Genomic DNA, 22439 nt, shown 5'->3' with positions numbered 1-22439 from the left:
TAAAGCTTACAGGAAAAACTATATCCCAAATGGCAATATCTCAAAAAGGTATTAAAACTTAAAAAAAACGTCGCAGAATTCTAAAGCACTTAAATATTAGTCTAAAGAAAAAGCACTTAAGGGATTTTACGACAAAGCCTAAAAATCTAGAAATAAAAATAACTATGGCAAAAACTATGAATTAAAAATAAATACGAGCGAAAAATACAAAAATTACGCTAAAAACAATTAAAAAGGAACAAAATATAAAAATATACTAAAAGTGTAAAAATTACAATTTTTATAAAAATATTATTTTTATATTATTTATTTAATAAAACTATTAATTTTATAATTTAATTAAACTAATTAAACTAAATAACACAAATTAAATATAAAAACTAAAACTAAATAATAAAAAAACAACAACCCTAATTAGGGTTTGAAGTTAAATAATAATAATTATTATCCGTAATAAATGCTGTACGAGAATCAGATGTGGCGTGTCAGAAGGGCTCATGCGATCGCATGAGTCCTATGTTACCCAGCCATGCGATCGCATGGGCTAGGGTTTCGGGCCAGACACTGGGCTGCTACAGTACGGGCTGAATTTGGTTTTTTTAATTTTTTTTTTTGCTGTGTTTATTTTTTCTGTTTTAAATATTTATGTAATATATTTTTATAAATTAAATAAAACTTATATTTTTATAAAGATAAAGAAACTTTTATATAACTTATATATTTAACAAACTCTTAAAAATATTTATATTTTTGTTTTCTTTTTATGTTTTAGAATATATTAAAACGTATTTTTACAAAAGCGTATTTTTTTTTTATATTAGCGTTGCGCTTCCGGCTTTTAAGCTAGATGGTTCCCCGGCAGCGGCGCCAAAAATACTTGATCGTTAAAGCTAAGGGGTATAAAATACTATTAAATTTTAGCAGGAAATACTATTAAATACGATACAATTTTACTCAAGATATTTATTTTTTATTGAATGGATATACTTAAACCTTGCTACAACACTTATAGGCAGTGTACCTAATCGTACAGTAGTGTAGTTTTTAGTAAGTCCGGTTCGTTCCACAGGGAAAATGTTTTAATCAAAGCTTAACGCTATATTAGTTTAATTTATAAAAATACGAATATATATATATAAGTAATATTATTATTTTAAAAGGGGGGTCTTTACCGTTTAATGACCGGTTTGTCGATTTTAAAACTTTAGTCGCAGTTAAAACAAAATGTAAAATATTAAATAAATAAAAGACTTGATTTAAAGCGTAAAGTAAATAACGATAATGAAATTGCGATAAATAAAAGTGCGATAAAATAAACTTGCGATAATTAAAAGTGCAATTAAATACAATAACAATAAATAAAAGTGCTATAATTAGAAGTGCAATTAAATATAAAATAAAGGAAATTAAACATGAAATAAAAGAATTATGCTTATTTAAACTTCCGTAATCATGATGTTTGACGTGTTGATTTTAGTTTTATGCCCATGGGTTAATTGTCCTTTATCCCGGATTATTTAATATGTCCGTCTGGTTTTTGTCCATAATAGTCCATCAGTCATAAATATAAAGTGCGAGTGTCCTCGTCAAATTATCCTTATACCCGAAGTTTAAATATTCCAACTAATTGGGGACTTAAACTGTAACAAGATTTTAATACTTTATTTAATAATTACACCAGGATGTCGACTGAGTGTAACTCAAGGTTTTAATACTTTGTTATCAATTATGCCAAGTGTCCTTGTACATAATTTCACCCCTGTTTTAATAATTCTAGTGGCTATTAATCCATTCCCGTGTCCAGTTAAATGAACGATTATTCATACATATAAATACCCCGCCCATCGTGTCCGATCGAGTGTATATGGTTATTTATAGGGACGTCCAATTGTAAATCTTTATATTAACATTAACAAACTATCATTTAGTTAAACAAATATAAAGCCCATTAATAGCCCATAGTCTAATTTCCACAAGAGTCGTTCTTTTGTCCAAACCCCAATTATGGTACAAAGCCCAATTACCCAATTTTAATATTTTTAGCCCAACATCATGATTACTTCGGATTAAATAAGCATAATGATAACTTAGCTACGAGACATTAAATTAAAAAGGTTGAACATAACTTACAATGATTAAAAATAGCGTAGCGTTACACGGACAGAATTTTGACTTACACCCTTACAACATTCGCTAACATACCCTTATTATTAGAATTAAAATTAAAATTAAAATTAAAATATAAATATAATTATATACTACGTATATAGATAGAGAGATTGATATTATATATTGAAAAATGGTGCACCAAAGCTCGATTTTTATAGGCCTGTGATCTGGAAAAGGGGCTCATGCGATCGCATGGATTTATGCCTTCCAGGCCATGCGATCGCATGGCCAGCTAGGGAGAGCCACTTTTGGTTGTTTTCTTCTGCCGACGTTTATTTAAATATAATATAATATATATATATATATTAATTTTAAGAATTAATTATATATTATATTATATTCATATGCATAGTTGACTTGTAATTTTTAGTCCGTTGCGTCGAGCGTTGAGAGTTGACTCTGGTCCCGGTTCCGGATTTTCGAACGTCCTTGCGTACAATTTAATATCTTGTACTTTTCGTTTTGAATCTTGTACTCTTGTAATTTTGAGACGTTTCTTATCAATAATTGGAACCTCATTGATTGTATTTTGTACTTTTGAGCTTTTTGGTCGTTTGCGTCTTCAATTCGTCGAATCTGTCTTTTGTCTTCACCTTTTATTATTTAAACGAATATCACTTGTAAATAGGACAATTGCAACTAAAAGCTTGTCTTTCTTGAGGAATAATGCTATGAAATATATGTTCGTTTTTAGCATTATCACATTCGACTAAGCACATCACCATGGGGAGCTCCGGTTTTGTTTGTCAAGAAGAAGGATGGTACATTTAGGTTGTGTATTGACTACAGAGAGTTGAATAAACTTACCATTAAAAACCGTTATCCACTGCCGAGAATTGACGACTTATTTGATCAACTACAAGGCTCGTCGGTTTATTCGAAAATTGATTTACGTTCTGGATATCATCAAATGCGAGTAAAGGAGGATGATATTCCAAAAACTGCTTTTAGGACGCGTTATGGTCATTACGAGTTTATGGCTATGCCGTTTGGATTGACTAATGCACCAGCTGTGTTCATGGAACTTATGAACCGAGTGTGTGGGCCATATCTTGACAAGTTTGTCATTGTTTTCATCGATGACATACTTATTTACTCAAAGAATGATCAAGAGCACGAAGAACATTTGAGAAAAGTGCTAGAAGTATTGAGGAAAGAAAAACTGTACGCTAAGTTTTCAAAGTGTGCATTTTGGTTGGAAAAAGTTCAATTCCTCGGTCACATAGTGAACAAAGAAGGTATCCAGGTGGACCCGGTAAAGATCAAAACCGTTGAAAAGTGGGAAACCCCAAAAACTTCGAAGCATATACGTCAATTTTTAGGATTGGCTGGTTACTACAGAAGATTCATCCAAGATTTCTCCAAAATAGCAAAACCCTTGACTGCATTAACACATAAAGGGGAGAAATTTGAATGGAAGGATGAACAAGAGAAGGCGTTTCAGTTATTGAAGAAAAAGCTAACTACGACACCTATATTGTCATTGCCTGAAGGGAATGATGATTTTGTGATTTATTGTGACGCATCAAAGCAAGGTCTCGGTTGTGTATTAATGCAACGAACAAAGGTGATTGCTTATGCATCTAGACAATTGAAGATTCACGAGCAAAATTATACAACTCACGATTTGGAATTGGGTGCTGTTGTTTTTGCATTAAAGACTTGGAGGCATTATTTATATGGGGTCAAAAGTATTATATATACCGACCACAAAAGTCTCCAACATATATTTAATTAGAAGCAATTGAATATGAGACAACGCAGGTGGATTGAACTGTTGAATGATTATGATTTTGAGATTCGATACCACCCGGGGAAGGCGAATGTGGTAGCCGACGCTTTGAGTAGAAAGGACAGAGAACCTATACGGGTAAAAGCTATGAATATAATTATTCGTACTAACCTTACTACTCAAACAAAGGAGGCGCAACAGGGGGTTGTAAAAGAAGGAAAGTTGAAGAATGAGATACCCAAAGGATCAGACAAACATATTAATATTCGGCAAGACGGAACCCGATATAGGGCTGATAGAATTTGGGTACCAAGGTTTGGAGATGTGAGAGAAATGGTACTTAAAGAAGCACATAAAACCAGATATTCAATACATCCCGGAGCGGGGAAGATGTATAAAGATCTCAAGAAACACTTTTGGTGGCCGGGTATGAAAGCCGATATTGCTAAACATGTAGGAGAATGTTTGACGTGTTCTAAGGTCAAAGCTGAACATCAGAAACCATCAGGTCTACTACAACAACCTGAAATCCCGGAATGGAAATGGGAAAACATTACCATGGATTTCATTACTAAATTGCCAAGGACTGCAAGTGGTTATGATACTATTTGGGTAATAGTTGATCGTCTCACCAAGTCAGCACACTTCCTGCCAATAAGAGAAGATGACAAAATGGAGAAGTTGGCGTGATTGTATTTGAAGGAGGTTGTCTCTAGACATGGAATACCCATCTCTATTATCTCTGATAGGGATGGTAGATTTGTTTCAAGGTTCTGGCAGACATTGCAACAAGTATTGGGGACTAGTATAGACATGAGTACTGCCTATCATTCACAAACTGATGGGCAGAGCAAAAGGACGATACAAACGCTTGAAGACATGCTACGAGCATGTGTTATTGATTTCGGAAACAGTTGGGATCGACACCTACCGTTAGCAGAATTTTCCTATAACAACAGTTATCATTCTAGTATTGAGATGGAGCCGTTTGAGGCACTTTATGGTAGAAAGTGCAGGTCTCCAATTTGTTGGGGTCCGGAGATAATACAAGAAACTACCGAGAAAATCATCCAAATTCAACAACGATTGAAAACCACCCAGAGTCGACAAAAGAGCTACGCGGACAGTAAAAGAAAAGATATAGAGTTTGAAATTGGAGAAATGGTCATGCTTAAGGTTTCACCTTGGAAAGGCGTTGTTTGATTTGGTAAATGGGGGAAACTAAATTCAAGGTACATTGGACCATTCAAGATTATATATCGTGTCGGACCAGTAGCTTACCAACTGGAGCTACCTCAACAACTCGCGGCTGTACATAACACTTTCCACATCTCGAATTTGAAGAAATGTTTTGCTAAAGAAGATTTCACTATTCCGTTGGACAAAATCCAAATCAATGAAAAACTTCAGTTTATTGAAGAACCCGTCGAAATAATGGATCGTGAGGTTAAGAGACTTAAGCAAAACAAGATACCGATTGTTAAGGTTCAATGGAATGCTCGTAGAGGACCCGAGTTCACCTGGGAGCGTGAATATCAGATGAAGAAGAAATACCCGCATCTATTTCCAGAAGATTCGTCAACACCTTCAACAGCTTAAAATTTCGGGACGAAATTTATTTAACGGGTAGGTACTGTAGTGACCCGAACTTTTCCATGTTTATATATATTAATTGAGATTGATATTTACATGACTAAATGTTTCCAACATGTTAAGCAATCAAACTTGTTAAGACTTGATTAATTGAAACAGGTTTCATATAGACAATTGACCACCTAAGTTGACCGGTGATTCACGAACGTTAAAACTTGTAAAAACTATACGATGACATATATATGGTTATATATATAGTTAACATGATTTTATTATAAGTAGGTATCTCATTAAGTATTTTAACAATGTGTTATATACATAAAAATGAGACTATTAAATTAAGAAACTCGAAAACGATATATATAACGATTATCGTTATAACAACATCTTACTAGGTACATATGAATCATATTAAGATATTGATACACTTGGTTAATTATATTAAATGATAAGTAAATATATCATTAAGTGTATTAACAATGAACTACATATGTAAAAATAAGACTACTAACTTAATGATTTCGAAACGAGACATATATGTAACGATTATCGTTGTAACGACATTTAACTGTATATATATCATACTAAGATATATTATATATCATAATATCATGATAATGTAACAATTTAATATCTCATTTGATATAATAAACAATGGGTTAACAACATTTAACAAGATCGTTAACCTAAAGGTTTCAAAACAACATTTACATGTAACGACTAACTATGACTTAACGACTCAGTTAAAATGTATATACATGTAATGTTTTAATATGTATTCATACACTTTTGAAAGACTTCAAGACACTTATCAAAATACTTCTACTTAACAAAAATGCTTACAATTACATCCTCGTTCAGTTTCATCAACAATTCTACTCGTATGCACCCGTATTCGTACTCGTACAATACACAGCTTTTAGATGTATGTACTATTAGTATATACACTTCAATGATCAGCTCTTAGTAGCCCATGTGAGTCACCTAACACATGTGGGAACCATAATTTGGCAACTAGCATGAAATATCTCATAAAATTACAAAAATATGAGTAATCATTCATGACTTATTTACATGAAAACAAAATTACATATCCTTTATATCTAATCCATATACCAACGACCAAAAACACCTACAAACACTTTCATTCTTCAATTTTCTTCATCTAATTGATCTCTCTCAAGTTCCATCTTCAAGTTCTAAGTGTTCTTCATAAATTCCATAAGTATAGTTTCATAAAAATCAAGAATACTTCCAAGTTTGCAAGTCTACTTCCAAGCTTTCTAATCCATTCCAAGTAATCATCTAAGATCAAGGAATCTTTGTTATTTACAGTAGGTTATCTTTCTTACTCAAGGTAATATTCATATTCAAACTTTGATTCAATTTCTACAACTATAACAATCTTATTTCGAGTGAAAATCTTACTTTAACTGTTTTCGTGTCATGATTCTGTTTCAAGAACTTTCAAGCCATCAATGGATCCTTTAAAGCTAGATCCATTTTTCTAATTTCCAGTAGTTTTATCTAGAAAACTTGAGGTAGTAATGATGTTCATAACATCATTCGATTCATACATATAAAGCTATCTTATTCGAAGGTTTAAACTTGTAATCACTAGAACATAGTTTAGTTAATTCTAAACTTGTTCGCAAACAAAAGTTAATCCTTCTAACTTGACTTTTAAAATCAACTAAACACATGTTCTATATCTATATGATATTCTAACTTAATGACTTAAAACCTGGAAACACGATGAACACCATAAAATCGGATATACGCCGTCGTAGTAAAACCGGGGGCTGTTTTGGTTTGGATAATTAAAAACTATGATTAAATTTGATTTAAAAGTTGTTCTTCTGGGAAAATGATTTTTCATATGAACATGAAACTATATCCAAAAATCAAGGTTAAACTCAAAGTGAAAGTATGTTTTCTAAAATGGTCATCTAGACGTCGTTCTTTCGACTGAAATGACTACCTTTACAAAAACGACTTGTAACTTATATTTCCGACTATAAACCTATACTTTTTCTGTTTAGATTCATAAAATAGAGTTCAATATGAAACCATAGCAATTTGATTCACTCAAAACGGATTTAAAATGAAGAAGTTATGGGTAAAACAAGATTGGATATTTTTGATCTTTTTAGCTACGGGAAATGTTTAACAAATCTATACAAATCAAATCCTAGCTAACTTATATTGTATTATACATGTATTCTAATATATTATGTAATCTTGGGATACCATAGACACGTATGCAAATGTTTTGACATATCATATCGACCCATGTATATATATTATTTGGAACAACCATAGACACTCTATATGCAGTAATGTTGGAGTTAGCTATACAGGGTTGAGGTTGATTCCAAAAATATATATACTTTGAGTTGTGATCTAGCCTGAGACGTGTATACACTGGGTCGTGGATTGATTCAAGATAATATATATCGATTTATTTCTGTACATCTAACTGTGGACAATTAGTTGTAGGTTACTAACGAGGACAGCTGACTTAATACACTCAAATATTTAAAACATAATAAAAATGGTTGTAATTATATTTTGATCATACTTTGATATATATGTACATATTTGTATAGGTTCGTGAATCGATCCGTGGCCAAGTCTTATTTCCGAGGAAGAAAATATCTGTGAAAGTGAGTTATAGTCCCACTTTTAAAATCTAATATTTTTGGGATGAGAATACATGCAGGTTTTATAAATGATTTACAAAATAGACACAAGTACGTGAAACTACATTCTATGGTTGAATTATCGAAATCGAATATGTCCCTTTTTATTAAGTCTGGTAATCTAAGAATTAGGGAACAGACACCCTAATTGACGCGAATCCTAAAGATAGATCTATTGGGCCTAACAAATCCCATCCAAAGTACCGGATGCTTTAGTACTTCGAAATTTATATCATATCCGAAGGGTGTCCTGGAATGATGGGAATATTCTTATATATGCATCTTGTTAATGTTGGTTACCAGGTGTTCACCATATGAATGATTTTTTTCTCTATGTATGGGATGTGTATTGAAATATGAAATCTTGTGGTCTATTGTTACGATTTGATATATATAGGTTAAACCTATAACTTACCAACATTTTTTGTTGACGTTTAAAGCATGTTTATTCTCAGGTGAATACTAAGTGCTTCCACTGTTGCATACTACAATAAGGACAAGATTTGGAGTCCATGTTTGTATGATATTGTGTAAAAACTGCATTCACGAAACATATGTCGATGTAATATATTTCTATTGTAAACCATTATGTAATGGTCGTGTGTAAACAATATATTTTAGATTATCATTATTTGATAATCTACGTAATATTTTTTTTTAAACCTTTATTGATAAAATAAAGGTTATGGTTGTTTTAAAAATGAATGTAGTCTTTGAAAATAGTCTCATATAGAGGTCAAAACCTCGCAACGAAATCAATTAATATGGAACGTTTATAATCAATATGAACGGGACATTTCAGGACCTATGATCAGAACCCAGCGAAACGACATGAGGGTTTCAGAGGAAACAACAACGGTGGGAACTCCAACCCCAACTACAAGGGAACCTTACCACAATGCAAGCGGTGCTACAAGCACCATACTGGGTATTGTAACGTTGTTTGTGAAAAGTGCCAACGGACTGGGCATATCGGGAAGGACTGCAAGGTCACCACTTTGAATATGAAGGCGAACCCCAATGGACCGAAAAAGTGCTACGAATGCAGACAGACGGGCCATTTCATAAATGCGTGCCCCAACAAAAGAAAAGACGGCGGACCATCCCGTGATAGAGCTTTCAACGTTAATGCAAGGGATGCCCGAGAGAACCCCGACTTGGTGACAGGTATATTCACTATCAACAATTTATTAGCTTCTGTCCTATTTGATACTGGTACCGATAGAAGTTATGTATGTAGACACTTTTACGATAAGATTAATTGGTCGTTAGTCCCTTTAAAAGAGAGTATGCTTGTCGAGGTCGCCAATGGAAAACTTGAGAAAGTTGACCATATTAGTCGAGGAGCTATTATCAACATAGCTGGTACAGATTTCGAAATTGATTTGATACCCATTAAGTTGGGAAGTTTTGACGTGATCGTCGGTATGGATTGGTTGACTAAGATAAGGGCCGATATTATCTGTGGAGATAAAGCTCTTCGTATACCGCACGGAGACGGTGAACCACTGATCATCTACGGAGAGAGATGTACCTCGAAGCTGAACATCATTAGTTGCATGAAAGCGCAAAAGATCATGAAGAAGGGACGTCTTGCTGTCCTAGCACATGTGAAAACGGTAGAAACCGAGGTGAAGAATGTGAACGATGTTCGAATTGTGAACGAATTTTCCAATGTCTTCCCTGAAGAATTACCTAGATTACCGCCACCAAGAGCAGTAGAGTTTCAGATCGACTTAGTACCAGGAGCTACACCTGTAGCTCACGCACCTTATCGACTCGCACCTTCCGAGATGCAAGAATTACAGAGCCAATTACAAGAATTGCTAGACAGTGGATTTATCCAACCAATTTTCTCGTCTTGGGGCACCTGTGTTGTTTGTGAAGAAGAAGGATGGATCCTTCTGTATGTGTATCGACTACCGTGAACTCAACAAATTGACAATCAAGAATCGGTATCCTCTTCCCCGCATTGACGATCTTTTTGATCAACTACAAGGATCGAGTGTTTACTCAAAGATCGATTTGCGATCCGGTTATCACCAGTTGAGGGTGAAGGAAAGTGACGTGATGAAAACTGCATTCAGAACCCGTTATGGTCATTATGAGTTTCTCGTGATGCCATTCGGTTTGACAAATGCACCTGCCGTGTTCATGGACCTCATGAATCGTGTCTGCAAGCCGTACTTGAATAAGTTTGTTATCGTCTTCATAGATGATATCCTCATCTACTCTAAGAGCGAAGAAGAGCATGAGCAACACCTCCGACTAGTACTTGAACTCTTAAGACAAGAGCAACTTTACGCCAAATTCTCCAAGTGTGAATTTTGGTTGAAGGAAGTCCAATTTCTGGGTCATGTTGTGAGCGACCAGGGTATCAAAGTTGATCCTGCCAATATTGAAGCTATCAGCAAGTGGGAGACCCCCACTACCCCGACGCACATTCGTCAATTCCTAGGTCTTGCCGGTTACTACCGAAGGTTTATTGAAGGTTTCTCTCTGATTGCGCGTCCTTTGACCGCGCTGACTCACAAAGGGAAGAAGTTCATTTGGGAACCCGCACACGAATCAACATTCCAAACTTTGAAGAAGAAGTTAACCACCGCGCCTATCTTATCACTTCCTGAAGGCAGTGACGATTTTGTCGTTTATTGCGATGCTTCGAAAAGTGGTTTTGGTTGTGTACTGATGCAAAGATCAAAGGTTATTGCCTATGCTTCTCGTCAACTGAAGATTCACTAACGGAACTACACTACACACGATCTTGAACTTGGAGCCGTTGTCTTTACGCTCAAATTATGGAGACACTATTTGTATGGAACTAAGAGCACTATCTTCACTGATCACAAGAGTCTCCAGCACATCTTCGATCAGAAGCAACTGAATATGAGACAGCGTCGATGGATCGAGATGCTCAACGACTATGATTGTGAACTTCGTTATCATCCTGGCAAGGCCAATGTTGTAGCTGACGCTTTAAGCCGAAAGGAGAGGACGGCACCTCTTCGTGTTAGGGCTCTGAACATAACCATCCATTCGAACCTCAACAGTTAAATCCGAGTAGCCCAAGATAAGGCTCTAAAGGAGGAGAATATATCTCACGAACATTTGAACATACTTGTCTCTCGATTCAAGGTTAGGGAGTCTGGACTCCGATGTTATGCCGGAAGAATTTGGGTACCTCTTTATGGAGATCTACGGAACCTTATACTTGATGAAGCCCACAAGTCGAGATATTCGATTCATCCCGAAGCGGGCAAAATGTACCACGATCTTAAAGAACACTATTGGTGGCCGAATCTTAAGAAGGACGTTGCTACTTATGTTGGTAAGTGTTTGACTTGCTCGAAGGTTAAAGCCGAGCATCAGAGACCTTCTGGGTTACTTCAGCAACCGGAAATCCTGCAATGGAAGTGGGAAAGGATAACAATGGATTTCATCACCAAGCTACCAAAGACGGTGGGCGGATACGATACCATCTGGGTTATCGTTGACTGTCTTACCAAATCTGCACACTTTTTAGCGATGAAGGAAATGGATACGATGGAGAGACTTGCTCAACTATACATCAAAGAGGTTGTATCTTGTCATGGTGTACCTTTATCGATCATCTCAGATCGTGATCCCCGTTTTGCTTCCAGATTTTGGCGTTCTTTACAAGAAGCCATGGGAACTCGTCTTGACATGAGTACTGCTTATCACCCACAGACTGACGGGCAAAGTGAATGAACGATTCATACCTTGGAAGACATGTTGCGTGCATGTGTCATTGATTTCGGAAAGGCCTGAGAAAGGCATTTGCCACTCTCCGAATTTTCTTACAACAACAGTTACCGCTCAAGCATTAATCCCGCACCTTTTGAAGCATTGTATGGCCGCAAGTTCCGATCTCCTATTTGTTGGGCCGAGGTAGGCGAAAAGCAAATCATCGTACCCGAGGTAGTCCATGAAACAATGGAGAAGATTACTCAGATTCAAGCTAGACTTAAGACTGCCCGCGATCGTCAAAAGAGTTATGCCGATCTTAAACGTAAAGACTTTGAATTCAATGTTGGTGACCGTGTAATGTTGAAGGTTGCACCCTGGAAAGGTGTGATTCGCTTTGGAAAACGTGGAAAGTTAAACCCACGATACATTGGTCCTTTTGAAATCTTAGAACGTGTTGGACCCGTTGCTTACCGTTTGGATCTTCCAACTCAATTGAGCTCAGTTCATCCTACCTTCCACGTGTCAAACTTGAAGAAGTGTCTTGCTGCACCCGAACTTATCATACCACTTGAGGAACTTATAATTGATGATAAACTCCACTTTGTGGAAGAACCTGTTGAAATTATGGATCGTGAGATCAAAACTTTGAAATGAAACAAGATTCCGATCGTCCGAGTACGATGGAATGCCAAACGAGGACCTGAGTTTACTTGGGAACGAGAGGATCAAATGATGCGGAAGTATCCTCACCTTTTCCCGACTCCTCCATCTACCTCAGCTTAAAATTTCGGGACGAAATTTTCTTTAACAGGTGGGTAATGTAATGACCCTGGATTTTCCAATGTTTACTTATTAATAATTATTATTAATACTTGTGATTTAACGAATGTATTGTTATACATTTACTTGTTACCATACTTGACTTTAAATGCCCGAAACGTCTTTGTGACACACGTACATTATACGAATAATATTTTCAGATATTATTTACATTCATGATTAAGTTTTATTAATCATTTTTAATTAACTAAGGTTATTAGTTAATTACTTTGGCTTTAATTGGATTAACTTGTTAATTACATGAAACTTGGGCATTTATTAGTATTAGTGGACTTGAAAGCCCACCCTACATCTTAATGGACTCATTAGCCCAACTTATCATGTAAGTATTACTTATGACTTAACTAGCTTGATCAAAGACTTATGGAATCTAGTTACACACCTTTCCCATGCAAATACATCTAGTAACCATCTTTTTAAGACTTTACATGCAAGAGACTAGTGGTTCTTTTCCTTCCTCCCTTTCCCCTTGATGGCCGTCGGCCATAGTAGGCCTTTAGAGGGTTTTGTGTTTTTTTTTATTTACTTCATTCACTAGTTTCATTCACTACACACACACACACAAAAATACTTCACTTTTCTCTCATCTTTTCCTCTCATTTTCTCTCTAATTCTTGTAAGTAACTTGAAGCTTTTTCTTCTCTTCTTTTCTTTGGAAAACCGAATCATATACATACATATACATCATCATCTTTTGTTCTTTGTTGTTGTTTAATTCTTTGTAGTTGTTAGTTGTTGTTGTTACTTACTAATTATTAAGAATCAAAATTGTTAGTTTGATTCTTCATATCAACTTGTTCTTACAAGACATACAAGAACATAAACTTACTAGTTTATGATTCTACCTTTATTGTTAAAAGATTGAAAGTTCATGTGTTGTTAAACTCATACTTGTAATTCATGTTTGTAAACTTAAAGTTTACTTTCTTAAAGATCAAGACTTTGGCTTGAATTTTTAAAGTATGAACAACAATGAACTAGTTACTTGTTTATTTAGTTTGTTACTTCATTTCTTGCATCTTTAAATTTGTGAGTTTTGTTGTTCTTGGTCAAATGTTACTAGTTAACTTTGATCTCATTTTTCTTGAACAAAAGTTAACTTTAAAGGTTCAAGAACATGGAAGTGTAACTCTTTAGTTACAACTTCATACACTTGTGTTAGATTTAACTTAATAACTTTAGATCTAGACTTTTGGGTCTTGGATCTTCAAGATCTAACTAAGAACTATGTTCTACAACTTAAGATCTTGATTAGTTTACTTTCAAGTTTGTAGTTCAATATTACTTTTATAGTTCATGTATGTGTTAAATCTAAGACTTTGATGTAACTTTGGTTCATCAAACTACATACAACACTTAATTGAGTTGTGCTACATATCTTAGACTTATACCTGGGTTATGATGATCAAAACTTGGTTAAGATGATGCAAACACATCAACGAGTTGTACACTTGAAGCTATATGCATCAAGGATGAGAACCGTGATAAGCATCGAGCACCAAAAACACACCGGAACCTACTGTTTTACTGTTTCTGGGTCTGATCAGTACGAGCTGGGCTACTTTAAATATGATTTTCAGATAGCTCTGTTTGATTAGATAACTTTTCATTTAGGACTCGTCTTAATCCGAGTTACGGTTTAGGATTTATGGCCCTCCGATCGTCACTATGTCCTTTTAACGTTGTGCTGAAAATTCTGACCTACTCGCACTTAGACCGTCGCCACGGTCAAACGAAGATGAGTTTGCCTCTGGGATTTTTACCACAATTAGAGTACTCATATACGGAGCCATGGCCACTAGTCTCACCTTATTTCAGTAGGTATAGAGGCCGTGGTGACTGACCGAAGTCAGCCTTTGTTTTAAACTTCTTTCATGAACGAAACTTACTTTACACCTTTTGTTTGATGATGAATGATGATGACCTTTAAGACCTAATTTACACACTTTTAAACCTATTGGGACGATTTACTGACTTAGTACTATTTGACTTAGGTTGAGGACTTTTAGGACCTACGTACTTGCTTATTTCCCGACTCGACTTTACCACTACTTTACCACTGTGAGTTATAGCATCCCTTTTTACGTTAACTTATTTTGGGAACTGAGAATACATGCGCATTTTATGTTTTACATACTAGGCACGAGTACTTAAACTTTATATATGTATGGGTTATACAATGGTAGAAACATTCCCTTTAGCTCGGTAACCTTTAGTCATTGGTTTTTGAACCGGTGAACGCGAATCTTAGATATGGATCCATAGGGTTTGACATCCCCACTCGGGCTAGTCGCGCTAGCATTTAATGAGTGTTTAATACTTCATATACATACGCACTTTCCAAGTGTACTTTCAGGGGGTATAAACGTTAAGTTAGTTACCAAGTGCCCACGGTTAAACATATACTTTATCATATTGTTTTGAAACGCTCTTTGTAGCACTGAAATCTCGTGGCCTACCTTACATACTGTTATACTTAAACTATAGCTCACCAACCTTTGTGTTGACGTTTTTAAGCATGTTTTTCTCAGGTGCTTAAGGTTACTTCCGCTGTGTACTAGTCTTGCTGTAGACACCCGCTGCTTTAGAGATGTCACTGCATGAACGTTATCTTGCATTCATAAACTTAATCATTTTTGAACAATGATTTGTAACGACCTAAGGGTCACACACTATTACTGATTGCTTCTGTTCATTGAAGCATATTTTTGATGTAAAACACTTGACGTTCGTTATGACGTCACCTTTTATCATGAATGCAAACGTATTTTGAAATAGCATATAGTGTTTGACCTTGTAATGATCCTGTTGTTGATGATTCGTACACGATGGTTTTGTACGGGGCATCACAATTACAAATCACATGTGTTACGTTAAACGACTAGCTACATATTTTACAAAAGTTAAGACATCAGAGTTCGTCTTGTCAAACATATCTTCAACCCGACTCCCGTCCCTACCAGCACTAAGATCCAGAACCTGCAAGGGAGGAGGTGAGGGGTTAGCACAAGGCTAAGTGAATGGAACTATCAAAAGGTCTAGCATATAGTACCAACTTGTACTCCTATAACAACAACTATATTCATCCACATTCAACAAACAACAACTAACAACTAGCAACTGACAATTATGCTCCAACTAGAAGATCGGCGGCTTGTACGGTCACACGACCACTAGCTGATCAGGCTAGAGTCTACCGATAGTCCTTACTACTTAATCCCTAGTATAGTCATCCACATGCAGGTGATGCGTCGTTCAGCACTATACTCAACAAACAGTATCCAACTGGACCCAACCACAACTAGGTTGACCTCTCTGAGCTGAACCTAACTGATCAAGGTTTCAACAACAACTACAACAACTAGTGCACATACAACCAGTCAACTACTACTACTACTACTACTATCAGCAACTAATACTACTAAAAGCATGGCAACCTAACAGCAATCAACTGTACAACATAACTACTAAGCATGGCAACTAACAACAATATAAACATAGTAGCGCAACTTGCTACTCTATACTACACCAAGTGATAATCCCACTCAACAAATACCGGCAACTAGCTTAAATAATCTATCACTGAGCTTCTTCCTTATCCTTATCACCTGAACATAAGGCAAATCAAATTAGTTTTTGTCCGTTAGCACAAAACAGCACAATACAGCAAATTAGTAACAAAAGTGTCACTAAAAGTCCACCTAACACTTATGCATTTTCAGAATTTACATCTTGATTATCATAAGTCACGCGGGCAGCATAACAGCTAGAAAACAGTCAAATTACACAATAATGCAACATTGATCTGCATTTGTACGGTTGCACATGCATCGGTACGGTGGCAAGTCCATCCGTACGATTACATCATGTACCCGTACGGTTGCACACTCACTGCTCGATTGCATTAACACCACTGCATCCGTACGGTTGCACATGCACCCGTACAGTTGCACAGTCTACCTGTGCGGTTGCAAGCTGCAACCGTACGGTTGTATTCATCGAGCAACAGCAGCAGAAACTGACGGGTTTCGAGCCAAAATCACCTAAATCTCGATTTCTAAACGTTTTGACACCAAAATCTGTTTAGGAAACACTTATAGAAGCTTAAAACCCAACCAATTTCATCAAAACACCCAAATCACTTGATTTTGACCAAAAAGCCTTTTATACCAAAACCTAACTAAAAACTCATTTAATCTCAGATTACATCATGAAAACGAATGATTCTTACCTTGTTATGACCACGAAATCAGTAGCAACTGATTACACAACACAATTTAGATACAAAATCGAGATCTAAGAGATTAGGGTTTCAATGGGAGTGAAAGGTTAGGTGAATGTGTGAAATGAAATCTCAAGAAGCTTCAAGAAATGGCTGATGCCATGCTTATATATATATGTGTGTTAAACACAATACCCCATCACACACGGGTATTTATCAGTTATCCTAAATCTTACGCACCTCAATAGGCAACCCTAACGAAGTCTAAATTAAATAAACGAACTTGTTCTGTGACCCTTGTCACAAGTTGGTTTCAACTAAACAACCGAATAATTATAAACATATAATTATTATAATAACACACAAACACACCCAAGGTCAAAAGGGTCTTTTCAGCTAGGCCCGATAACAGGATGTTACAGGTGGGGAGGGGGGTTGTAATTGAACAAAATGGAATGAAGTTTGAATTTGAAAGGACCCATTCATATACATTATAAACGATTCACAATAGTTGATTACATCGCGAGGTATTTGACCTCTATATGATACATTTTACAAACATTGCATTCATTTTTAAAAGACAAACTTTCTTTACAACGAAAGTTGACGGCATGCACACCATTTCATAATACATCCAACTATAATTGACATAATAATAATCTTGATGAACTCAATGACTCGAATGTAACGTCTTTCAAAATATGCCATGAATGACTCCAAGTAATATCCTTAAAATGAGTTAATGCACAGCGAAGATTTCTTTAATACCTGAGAATAAACATGCTTTAAAGTGTCAACCAAAAGGTTGGTGAGTTCATAGGTTTATCATAACAATCATTTCAATATATTAATAGACCACAAGATTTCCGTTTATAAATATATATACACTCGCAAGTGTATAAAAGTATTCTATAAGTTGTAGGCATCCGGTAACAAGCCTTAACGTTCATGTTTTACCCTCTGAAGTACACCAGATCAGGTGTGTTTAAAATAACCTCGACGTACTAAAGCATCCCATAGTCAGGATGGGGTTTGTCAGGCCCAATAGATCTATCTTTAGGATTCGCGCCTACCGTACATAGACAAGTAGTTTAATGTTACCAAGCTAAGGGTATATTTCTGATTTAAACCCACGTAGAATTAGTTTTAGTACTTGTGCCTATTCCGTAAAACATTTATAAAAACAGCGCATGTATTCTCAGTCCCAAAAATATATATAAAAGGGAGCAAATGAAACTCACCATACTGTATTTCGTAGTAAAAATACATATAACGTCATTTAACAAGTGCAAGGTTGGCCTCGGATTCACGAACGTATCAATATTGAGATTCAATATTGCAGGAAAGTATGTAGACGCAACGGAGATGATAAACACTAGATTGACCTCACGAGCATACCCATGAACCATACACATCACCTCCATAGCTATAACCCATAATTTCCTTAGCTTCGACTCATTCAAAAAACTATTTTGAAATCACTCGGACATCACTCCGTCGTAATATTTTATGTATACTAATAATATCTTGAAATAATACAGAGCAAATATATATATATATATATATATATATATATATATATATATATATATATATATATATATGTAAATCATATATATATCTTGAAATAATACAGAGCAAATAATATCTTGAAATAATACAGAGCAATATATATATATATATATATATATATATATATATATATATATATATATATATATATATATATATATATATATATATATATATATATATATATATATATATATATATATATATATATCTTGAAATAATATCTTGAAATAATACAGAGCAAATAATATCTTGAAATAATACAGAGCAAATATATATATATATATATATATATATATATATATATATATATATATATATATCTTGAAATAATATCTTGAAATAATACAGAGCAAATAATATCTTGAAATAATACAGAGCAAATATATATATATATATATATATATATATATATATATATATATATATATATATATATATATATATGTAAATCGATTGAGAGAGTTTAGAGAAATATATTTTCAAGTTTCTATGAAATAATGAAACCTATTGAATTCTATTTATAATAGATTTTTGAATTATTAAAGTGAATTATTAAAGTATGAATTATTAAAGTCAATTATTAAAGTATGAATTATTAAAGTGAATTATTAAAGTATGAATTATTAAAGTGAATTATTAAAGTTAAAGTAAAGTAAAAGTAAAGTAAAGGTAAAGTTAAAGTATAGTAAAAGTATAAAAACTATGTATGTATAATACGCGTATAAATATATATAATATTAATTTAAATCATTATATATATTTAATGAAATAAAATATAAATATCGTTATATTTATTATACTGGTTAAGTAATGAGTTGTCAAAAGTGATTCTAAATATTTATAAAAGTTATATACGTTTTAATAATAAAGTTCTTTTTAAACTGAAAACGTTTTTGTACGTTTGAAAATAGATTAATAGAATATTATGGAAACCAATTCTCCACTAGCTTTTGTCTAACTTTCGTAAATGACACTTTTTATTTTTTATTTATAAATAGCTTTACAAATTATTCCGAATATCGTTAAGAGGAATAGATTTTCTCAAATCATAGTGGACCTCTCAACAGAGACTTGTAATCATAATTCAATGTTTCTGATAATTCAATCATTTAATATATATTTTTTAATTTCAACGATAATCATATTGAAACAAATACGTTCATATAAAGCATTATACGTTTAAATACTTTCTTGACATTTTCAATTTATAACATATACACATATACATACATATTCATATATGTTCATTTAATGGTTCGTGAATCATTGGAATTTGATCGAGGTTTAAATGAATGTATAAACATAGTTTAAAATCCTTGAGATTTAACTTAACAAACATTGCTTATCGTGTCAGAATAATATAAAGATAAAGTTTAAATTTAGTCGAAAATTTCCGGGTCGTCACAGAATTGAACGGTAAAATTTCCATTTTTCAATTGAATATATGTATTATATATATATATATATATATATATATATATATATATATATATATATATATATATATATATATATATATATATATATATATATATATATATATATATATAGCACTTTTTTGTGGGAAGTAATTTTTTTCGTTTTTTTTCTTTTTTGAAACATTAAGATCACATGAAAATATGAACATTTAGAAAATACACTTTGTGATAAACGTTATTATTTTGGCGGGAAAACGAGCGTAAAATAAATGATAACATGTATCATATATAATATTTTAATTGAAGTTTTTTAGTAAGGGGTTACAAATTAAGGTTTAGAAATTAGAGTTTATAAATTAGGGTTTAGAAACTAAGGTTTAGAAACTAGGGTTTAGAGTTTAGAAATTAGGGTTTAGATTTAATTTTTAACACGATGGTTTAGAGTTTAGAATTTAGAGTTTTGGGTTTAGGGACTAAACCCAACATTAAAGGTGTGTTTGGCGACACAACTTCTAGGAGCTTAAGCTTATTTTTTTCATAAGCTCCAGCTTCTAGCCTTGTTTGGTATCCACCCAGAGCTTATAAAAAATAAGCTTTGAAAAAATAAGTTAGTTGAAGTAGCTTATGAAAATAAGTTAGGAACTTTATAGAAGTAAATTACATTATTAACCCCTAAATCATTATTTATCATTTATTTTTTTATCCTTTTTTGTCAGTTTACATACATAAGCTCCAGCTATTTTACTAAACACTTGTAAAACATAAGCTCCGGCTTCTAGCTTAAAAATAAGCTCAAGCTTCCACCTCAACTACCAGCTCCAACTCCCACTACAAGCTAGTTTCACCCAAACACACCATAAACTCTAAATTGAGCTAAATTTAAAAACAAACTTCACATAAGATGAAAAAAACGATGAAAAAAACTCTAATTAAAACATTACTCATTATGTATGTTATCATTTATTTCTTCGAGCGTATTTTTGCCAAAATAATAACATTCATCATAAAGTGTCTCTTTTAAATGTTCATATTTTCATGTGATCTTAATGTTTGAAAAAATATTCAAAAAAGCGAAATAAAAATAAAAAGATAACTTCCCCTTTCTCGCAAAAAAGTGTTTCCCTCTTGATGATAACCGTGTATATATATATATATATATATATATATATATATATATATATATATATGTATGTATGTATGTGTGTGTGTGTGTTTTATGTATTGTTTAGGTACGGATTTATGTATGTATGTATGTATGTATGTATGTATGTATGTATGTATATGTATGTGTGTATGTATGTAGGTTTATGTCTGTAGATATGTATGTTTAGGAGTGTTTCTGGTTGTTGGTATGTGGTCATGTATGTTTATTGTTATTTTATTGCAGCATTTCTCGATATGTCTTGAGCTCCGCACAGCAGTCTAAGGTACGTTTCCACACACACACACACACACACACACACACACATATATATATATATATATATATATATATATATATATATATTTATTTATTTATTTATTTATTTTTATTTTATTTTATTTTTATTTATTTTATTTTTTTTGTTTTTTAGTATTATGACTATATATATATATATATATATATATATATATATATATATATATATATATATATATATATATTCGGCCTTATTATATGAGGCAACATCAAACGTCGATTTATTGGCGACTTGACTGCCGCTTAGAGGCTAAATTGAACTCAAGGCTTGATTTAAAATCCATGGAAATTTGCTTCTACCATTTTTATGGAGTCTCGATTTTATTACTTTTTATCATGTACATATCTATTTTATTCTTTTATTTATTTATTTATCTCTATTTATTTAAATTATTTACTTTATTTATTTTTAGTTTGTTTATTTATTTATCTCTATTTATTTAAATTATTTACTTTATTTATTTTTAGTTTGTTTTGTTTTGTTTTATTTTATTTTCTCCTACTTTTTGGGCCGGATGTCCTCTTGGAAGCAATCTCTTTATCCGTCGAACAGAGAGAGGGAAGACTTTCTCTACTCTTGTGAGCGGGGTGGAGAAATAATTTCTCTTTATTCTAGGATAGAGGAAGGATTGTCTACGTCTCACCTCCCTCATACCTCACGCATCTGGGATTGGGCATGTTGTTGTTGTTGTTGTTGTTGTATATAAAATTAACGTATAATAATTAGGGCAAATTTCATTAAAAGGTAACTGTTTAACTCAATTTCCCATTTTAGGTAATCTATATTTATTTTGACGTTTAAAGAATTGTTTTATCATATTTTAATAAAAAAATAGAGCTATCGTTATTTTTAAGTTAGGATTCCATCAAGAAATTAATGATACTCAAATTTTTAAGTAAATCATATTCAAACATGATCATTGAAACTTATCTGAGGATATAAAAGACCTCGCGAATGATTATTTTTACGAACTGGATATTTATTTAATTTTCGTTATGTTCGTAATATGATCGTAGAAGA

Source organism: Rutidosis leptorrhynchoides, chromosome 10 (assembly GCF_046630445.1).
Source record: "Rutidosis leptorrhynchoides isolate AG116_Rl617_1_P2 chromosome 10, CSIRO_AGI_Rlap_v1, whole genome shotgun sequence".
Classification (NCBI taxonomy): Eukaryota; Viridiplantae; Streptophyta; class Magnoliopsida; order Asterales; family Asteraceae; genus Rutidosis; species Rutidosis leptorrhynchoides.
Note: the sequence above shows the minus strand (reverse complement) of the source record.